Source organism: Ornithorhynchus anatinus, chromosome 19 (assembly GCF_004115215.2).
Source record: "Ornithorhynchus anatinus isolate Pmale09 chromosome 19, mOrnAna1.pri.v4, whole genome shotgun sequence".
NCBI lineage: Eukaryota > Metazoa > Chordata > Mammalia > Monotremata > Ornithorhynchidae > Ornithorhynchus > Ornithorhynchus anatinus.
In genome coordinates, this window is record NC_041746.1 from 15,873,418 (window position 1) to 15,882,537 (window position 9,120).

Here is a 9,120-nt window from a genome sequence, read left to right on the forward strand (position 1 = left end):
GGGTGAGACTCCCGGGCTGATGCTGTTTCCGCTAGGCCACGCTGAACTTGGGGAAGCTTAATAGACTGTATAGATGTGATCCCTGCCCTCAAAGACCATATAATCCAGAGGGGAAGACATATTCAAGTAAATTTCAGGTAGGGGATACATATATATATGGAGGTAGTTTGCTGAAGAGTGGGTACACTGAACTAAAACACTTAAAAAAAAAAATCTTTCGAACCCATTGCAGAGAAATAAATACCAGCATCTAGTTTTGACAGTGAAATGAAACTGGATTCTTGGAGTCAACTACCAATTTTCATATGACCTATTACAAGTAATATAATGAGTAATTCTCAAAACATTGAAATGTTCTGGGGGAACATCTGATTCAACAGCAGTTCTCTACAGAAGTTATTGTTGCATTATTAAAACTCATTCCTTCTTCCAAAAATAGGAAAAGGCAGATATCACAATGGCTTTTGTACCTTCAGGGACAATGGTATTATTTTCTTTTATGGAATATGGAATGTGACATCTTGGAATGCTGTGGGGGATTTTATAAGCCATTTTTATTGAATAGGTGTCCTTGGGGTACATTAAAATTATTTTAGCATTAGACGAGTAATATACCGATAAGCTCCATTGCCGTATGCAACCAACACTGTTTGGTTCAGCAGGGTTTGATGAAGCAGTGTGGCCTAGTGGAAAGAGTCAGAGGCTGGGAGTCAGAGGACCTGGGTTCTAAATCTGGCTCTGCCACTTGCCAGCTGGGAGGCCTTGGGCAAGTTGTTTAACAGATTGGACACGGTTCCTGTCCCTTGTAAGGCTCATGGTCCAAAGGGAAAGGAAAACTGATATTACTGTCCATTTTACAGATAAGGCAACTGAAACCCACCGAAGTGAAGTAAGTTGCCCACGGTCACGTAGTAGACGTGTGACAGCACAGCAGCACACAGCAGATCCTTGTATTTTGAGGATCCCCAGAATTTATATACATATCTTTAAATCCCGTCTCTTCTCCTTACCTATAATTTATTTTGGAGTCTATCTCTCTGGACAAGTTGCCTGTGGGCAGATATCACACCTGCCAACTCAGTTGAGAAGTAGCGTGGTCTAGTGGATAGAGCACGGGCCTGGAAGTTAGAAGGACCTGAGTTCTAATTCTGGCTCTGCCGCGTGTCTGCTGTGTAACCTTTGGGAAGTCATTTAATTTCTCTGTGCCTTAGTTCCCTCGTCTATAAAATGGGGATTAAAAGTGTGAGCCCCATGTCCAACCTGATTAGCTTGTATCTATCCCAGCCCTTAGTACAGGGCCTGGACCAAGAAAGTGCTTAACAAATGCCATTATATATATATATATATATATATATATATATATAGTACTCTCCCAAGCAATTAATACAATGCTGTGCACACAGTAAGTGCTCAAAATTAATTAATTAATTCAATCATATTTCTTGAGCACTTACTGTGTACAGAGCACTGTACTAAGCCCTTGGAAAGTACCATTTGGCAACAGAGACAGTCCCCACCCAATAATGGGCTCACAGTCTAGAAGGGGGGAGGTCGACAACAAAACAAAACAAAACAAATAGACAGGCATCAAAATAGTATTGATCGATTAGAAAGAAAAGAAAGCTTTACCCCCGTCTTTGAATAATATGGCTTTTCATATAGAAGGTGGTTCCTTGAAGAAACCGAACTGAAATCACTAGTGACAAATTTAAGGAAAAATTTGAATGACACTCCCCTAACTGTAAAGGCTCTTTTTTTCAGGATCTATCAGAATATATATGAAATCATGTTCTATTTCAGGGGAATCATTTCATACTGTCAAAACTAGCCCAAACACCAACCATTTTTCAAGATAAGATACAGCGAGTTGGTGGAGAGCCTAGATCGACCGAAGGCTCAATCCATCACGTACTGAGAGTTTGCTGTGTGCAGAGCACTGTACTAAGCTTTTGGGAGAGTACGGTAGTAGACCCGATCCCCACCCTCAAGGAGCTCACAAATATTGAGCGGTTTGGGGAGCTCCAAAGAGCTATTGGACAGGGCCAGCCTGCTTTCCTCTTGCCTCGCAGTGTTCTTGCAAGCAGAAAGTGTTTAATAAAAACTATTACTACTATTTCTTCTTCTGAGCACCTTAAATGAGCCTATCCATTCCCCATTAACGGGGGTAGGTTCTAGCTCACTGGTTTTCCTGCAGAAAGACAGCTTTAGATTCTCTCATTTTAAATCTCTGTTTCTATGGGCTACAAATTGATTACATTTAAATATGCTTATGCATTAAGACCATAAACAACCCACAGACCCTCATTATCCATGATATGATTTGGAAACGAGTCTGTGTATCAATTTGCATATTTTCAGCTAAAAACGTACGCACACAAGCCCACGGATCCTCGAAGGAACTGATCTTTCTGCTCAAAAGCCTGTTATAAAGAAGTAAATAGAAAGTTTTACTGCTTTAAAATCAAAAGATGCAAATATAGCGTACAATTGCTAATCTCTGAAATCAGACTGTTCACTCCATAGGTTAATAAAAAAAGGAACCAATAGAACCCTCTCAGTTTGCCTCCCAACAGTCTCAGTGTTAGAATCTTCGGGTATTTTTTAGACGCTTACTCTGTGCCTGGCACTTGACTAAGCACTGGGGTAGACACAAGGCAATCAGTTCGGATGCACATTGAGCTCACAGTCTAATTCCCATTTTACACATGAAGAATGGTAGGCAAAGAGAGGTTAGGTGACTTGTCCAAAGTCACACAGTTTACAAGTGGCAGATTAGAATTTAGGTCCTCTGACTCCCAGGCTCATGCTCTTTCCACTAGGCCGCACTGCTTCTCATCCAGGACACTCTAGCTTGTCCCTGCTTCGGCCTCCACCGTGATGAGCTCCACAGAACGAGGAGCAGAGCTGTTTGTTTCCTGGTTTTGTATTTATGTTATCACGTAGTTCGATTGCTGCCTGGGGCCCTCCTGATTACTCCTTCTTCCAGGAAATTTTGGAGAGCCTCGGGCAGAAAGTAATAATAATAGTAATGATAATAATTACGGCATGAAGCACTTCCTGTGTGCCAGGAACTGTACTAAGCACTGGGGTGGATCCAAGCAAAAAGGTTGAGTCCCTGTCCCACATGGGGCTCGCAGTCTCAATCCCCATTTGACAGATGAGGTAACCGAGGCACAGAGAATTGAAGTGACTTGCCCAAGGTCATGCAGCAGACAAGTGGAGGAGCTGGGACTCATGACCTCATGTCTCCCAGGGCCGTGCTCTATCCGCTACGCCGTGCTACTTCTCACTACACCATGCTGCTTCTCAGTACAGATTAGGTGTGACATTGCTATAGCTATTCATTCATTTCACCAAACTAAGGGGTCAAATGAAAGAGCGGTAAATCAAATCTAGTTTAGGGATGAATGTAAACAATTGTGGCATTTTTGTTCAGCCCTTACTCTGTGCCAAACACTCTGTTAAGTGCTGGGGTAAGATACCAGGTAATCAGGTCGGAAACAGTCCATGCCCCACAAGCGCACTGATGAGGACAGGCCCATAACCTCATCATCAATGGATTTATTGAGCATTTATTGTGTGCAGCACTTCACTAAGCACTTGAGAGAGGACAATACAATTGAGTTGGTAGACACGTTCCCTGCCCACAACGAGTTTATAATCTCGAGGGGGAGGGGGACACCAAAATGCACACAACGTGGTGTGTGTTGCTTTGGGAAGCAAGGGTAAACTGTGAGCCCGTTGTTGGGTAGGGATTGTCTCTATCTGTTGTCGAATTGTACTTTCCGAGCCTTAGTACAGTGCTCTGCGCTCAATAAGCGCTCAATAAATACGATTGAATGAATGAATGACCATCCCTGCGAACCCTAATTCTGCTTCTGAGACATGAAACTCGGAAGTAGAAGCCAAAGCAGAGGATGGCTAGGCACTTAGAATAAAAATACCATTCATAAAAGCCTCCGGGGGGCTGTGACTCTTCCAGACTGAGGACAGAGCCGCTGAAAAACCAGACTGTCTACAATAAAACTAGATGAATGGCCACTCTAATTAATGCACTCCCCAGATCCCCAGAATGGACTCAAACAACATAAATATATTATAGAATGGTGATTAAGAAACCACAATAAATAGAGGTCAGCTCACAAGCTAAATATTTTAAATTGGGTGGTTTTATGTTTAGCCTGCCAGCCTGTTATTAGGCAGAAAATGTCTCTACCTGTTGCCTAATTGTACGTTCTAAGCACTCGGTACAGTGCTCTGCACATAGTAAGCGCTCAATAAATACAATTGAATGAATGTGTACATAGGTAAATAGGTATCAATAGTAAAAGAATTTGAATTAGAGTTGTGTACCTTTGCAAACATGTAAATTTCAGAGGGTTATTTTTTGCACCCTAGCCAGCAAAAAGACAAGGAATCTGATGTTATCCATTCTAAATAGATCTGCCATTTTCTAATGCTAAATGGAAGTGGGATTTAAGCACTCTAGTCAAGTGAATGAAAATCCTTCATTATCAGGAGTCAGAAGGACCTGGGTTCTAAATCTAAGTCTGCAGTGTGACCTTGGGCAAGTCACTGAATTCCTCTGGAACTCAGTTACCTCATTTGTAAAATGGGGATTAAGACTTGAGTCCCCTATGGGACATGGGTTCTGTCCAACCTGATTAGCTTACCCCAACATTTAGTACGGTGCCTGGCACGTAGAAGGTGCTTTACAAACACCTTAAAAAAATTAACAAATGAAAGAGGGAGAGGGAAGGAAGTGGGTAAGGCCAGTTAGGCAGTGCCGTATTATTTTAATGAGAGAACAAGCTCAGTAAACACAGTCATTAAAATTCAGTAGCGCTATCATGGAGGAACACTAAAAAGTATAATGTTGTAAGAGGGGTGGTAACCTATGAAGGGATATTAGCTGGTCTCCCTAACCACTGTTGTAGATTTTTTTTTTAATCTGGGGAGCTCTTTAAGAAATAAAGAAGATCTCACTCCGATGGACCTGGCTTTAGGCCTAGCTAGAAGCAGAAGGGAGAACCAGGTACCCAGACAAGATTCCTTTCGGCCTAGGACTTTAGGCTACTGTGACACTTGTAATTGAAACCAAAAGCTAATTTTCACCTCGAATAGGTTTCGTTCATTCTCAGAGAGAAATCTGCCTGTGACAGAGTTTCAGTGTTGCCAGAACCCCAGGACAGTCCTCCTCCACCTGAGAAAATGCCAAGAGTGACGTTCAAAATCCTCTTGACCCAGGGAGAGCCAAACGGGGATGTAATTGGAGGGCCGAAGCCTCTGAGAGGAGTTAGCTTGGGTCCGCTTGTTTGGAGCAGTCGACTTCTCAGAGTCTCTGAGTTGACTTCTTGTTTAATTTCAGTCTCGGTGGGACACTGGGTTTCTCGTGATCCTTGATGAGCCGAGAGCCCCATTTACAAGGAGAAGGCCTGCAGACGACCTTTCTTTTTCATCTGTTTTCCAAACGTGTGAACCATCTCCTGTTCTCCTTGCCTCTGGGAAGGCTTTCGGCTTCATGGAACCTGTACAGTCAATCCATCGATGGTATTGATCGAGCGCTTACCGCGTGCGGAGCACTGTACTAAATGTCTGGGAGAGTAAATACAATGGAGTTGGTAGACAGGTTCCCTGTACACAAGAGGCTGAGTCTAGAAAGGGAGACAGACATTAAAATAAATTACAGATTTGTATATGAAAGTTATGGGCCAGAGGGTGAGGAGAATATCAAGTGCGTAAAGGAAATTGATCCAAGTGTCTAGGTGATGGAGAAGGAGAAGGGAGTAGGGGAAATTAGGGCTTAGCCGGGGAAGGCCTCTCGGTGGAGACGTGATTTTAATCAGGCTAGGAAGGTGGGGAGAGCCGGGGTCTGTCGAATATGAAGGGGGAAGGAGTTCCAGGCCAGAAGCAGGATGTGGGTGACTGGCTAGTACTTCCCGGTTCTCACCAGCACCAACTTTTCCCTCTCTCCCGAAACAGGCGAAGGCAAACTGAGCCTGTCCCATTCCTGGACATGGAAGAACATTTAGTAACCTGGGTAATCAGTGCAGAGAGCCTAAAACTAACTAGGAGAAGTGTGGCCTAACGGAAAGAGCTCGGGCCTGGGAGTCAAAGTACCCGGGTTCTAGCCCCGGCTCCTCCACTTGTCTGCTGTGTAACTTTGGGCGAGTCACCTCACTTCCCTGGGCCTCAGTTCCCTCATCTGGAAAATGGGGATGAGGACTGTGAACCTCATGTGGGACAGGGGCCGTGTCCAGCCTGATTTACTCATATCCACCCCAGCGCTTAATACAGAGCCCGCACCTAGTAAGTGCTTAACAAAGATGACTATTGTTATTATTATGAGAAGTGGGGAACAGAATCCTAACTAGCCTCTCTCCTGGCAGCTTTGAGGAATCGTGGCTCGAAATGGTGGTGGGACATTTTGCCGATAGAAGACGCCACGCCAGTGCCCACTGGTCCTCCCCGTTCCGGCTCACTCCGGCTGAAGACGGAGTAAATCATCTTGGGATGACTGCTGGGACCTGGAGCTGTGCCCAAATGGCTGGTAAACAAGTGTTGGGCCAGTGGTGAGCAGACACTGCAGACGACTCCTTCAAGGAAGGGGCCGGGCCTGGCGCCCTCCGGGAGACAGAGGTGAGGATTGGGCTTGGGATATCACCTCTCGATCTTGCCCATGGAAAAGCTGCTTGAAATGATGGTTGGAGAACTTTCCTGAGTTTTCCTTGAGAAGGGCACTTTCCCTTCTCACCTGGGCATCTGGGTGAGAAGCAGCGTGGCTTAGTGGATAGAGCACGGGCCTAGGAGTCAGAAGGACCTGGGTTCTAATCCCAGTTTCGCCACATGTCTACGTTATGACCTTGCGTAAGTAACCTAACTTCTCTGGGCCTCAGCTCCCTCATCTGTAAAATGGTGATGAAGACTGGGAGCCCTATTTGGGACAAGGACTGTGTCCAACCTTAACTTGGGTCTATCCAGTGCTAAGAACAGTTCTTGGCACATAGTAAGCGCTTAACAAGTACCATAATTATTATTATCTGACTAGAGTTCCTGGGGGCAAGTTGACACTCCAGAAAGCCTTCCCAAAGTAACCACTCGCCCCAATTCTGGCATCCCAGGGACCCCTTCAACGCTTACCTATGCACTTTCTCTAAGTTAAATAATCACAGGATTTGTAAAGTGCAATGTGTCAACCGCTGGGGTAGATACAAGATAATCAGATTGGACACAGACCCTGTCCCATAAGGGGCTGAAAGGCTAAGGAGGAGAGAGCACAGGTATTTAATCTCCATTTTACAGATGAGGTACCTGAGGCACAGAGAACAACTGTAGTATAACTGTGGTATTTGTTAAGCACTTACTCTGTGCCAAGGACTGTTCTAAGCCCTGGGGTGGATACAAGCGAATGGGGGAAGACCCGGTCCCTATCCTACAAGGGGTTCACAGTTTGAATCTCCATTTTACAGGAGGGAACTGAAGCACAGAGAAGTTAAGTGACTTGCCCAAGGTCAAGCAGCAGGTAAATGGCAGAGCTGGAATTAGAACCCAGGCCCTCTGATTCCCAGGCCCGGGCTCTTTCCACTAGGCCACGCTGCTTCTTCCTAACTGGTAATTCCATGCCTATCTGTGGCTACCAGTTGAATATGTATTATTTTTGGAGAAGATAAAGCTCCTCTTTTATACTTTACGAGGACTGGGGATTCTTGCAAATGGTGAAGGGTAAATTCAAAAAATAGAGACTAACCAGAATACAATTAATTATAAATAGCCGCATCCTGCCACGCAATTTCACTCCTTAGTAGCTTTCTTTTATTCATTCATTCCATTTGCTTTTCTACGGATCTTCCTTCCACTTATCCACTAATTTTTCTCTGTCTGCCTCCCTCTTTAAATCCCCTGAAGGCAGGGATCAGGTTTTCAACCACCGTGGTTCTCTCCCACGTGCCATCCCCGTGACCTGCACATGCTCAGTGATGGACTGACTTTTGGAAAAAACAAACTTGGATGGGGAAGGTAGCTGCCCTGGGCTTGGAGGAAATCCCTCCGCCGCCTGGTGACAGTCACATGACCATAAAACTCGATGTGGGCAGGGAATGTGTCTGTTTACTGTTCTATCGTATTCTCCCAAGTGCTTAGTACAGTGATCTGCCCACAGTAAGTCCTCAATAAATGACTGAATGAAGGAATGATTGAATGAGTTAGTTGTTAGAATGGAAAGTACAGAGTTCTCAGACCACCAGAACCCTTCGGGGACCAACCGGCCCATTCTCCCCTTCATCCAATCAGTGGTTTGTATTGAGCCCTCCAATGTGCAGAGCTTGGGAGAGTACGAGAAAATTTGCAGCCACGTTCACGGCCCACAGTGAGCTTACAAGTCCGGCTTTGCCTAAATGTTCCCATTCTTAAAGTTCTTCTTATGGAAGGAGATCCCAGAGCTTCTCTCAGTCATCTGTTCTAGTCCTTCCACCTGACAGCTGGAAAATTCTTCCCTCTGTCTGGCCCAAATCCTTCCTGCTGCTGTTTTAGCCTATTTCCTCTTGGCCCCTTTCCCATTGAAAATGGAGACAGCTGGTGACCACGATTGGCACTCTCTTCACTCTTTCCCTCTCTTTCCCCACTCCTTCCCTCCTTCTCCTGCTCTCCCTTTTCCTTTCCCCCCTCCTTCTCTCCCTCTCCCTCTGTCCCTCTTCCTTCCTCTCCCTCTCTCCCTCCACCTACATAGACTCCTCAGGCCCCTGGGGAAAGAGAAATCAGCCACCTGCTGGGTCCTTTCAGGGGAAAACCTTCATCAGGAAGCCATCAAGGGAGGCTGGAAGAAACAAAAATAATTAAGCCAGTGGAAATGGGTTTGGTTTTTTTTGAGGAAAGGCGAATGGAATTAAGGCTGTTTAGCCTGGGAAAGAGGAGGCTGGAAGGAGACAAAATAAACTGTCCTTAAGTAGATGAAGGGGTTTTGGGTGGGGGGGGTATTTTCCATTTCAACAGGAGACTGAAGAGAGGAACTAAGTTTAATCTGCAGCAGGAGGGAGTTCAGTTAGACATAAAGAATTCCAGACTGTGATAAGCATGGGAGCAAGCATTCAGTTATTCATTCATTCATTCAATTGTATTTATTGA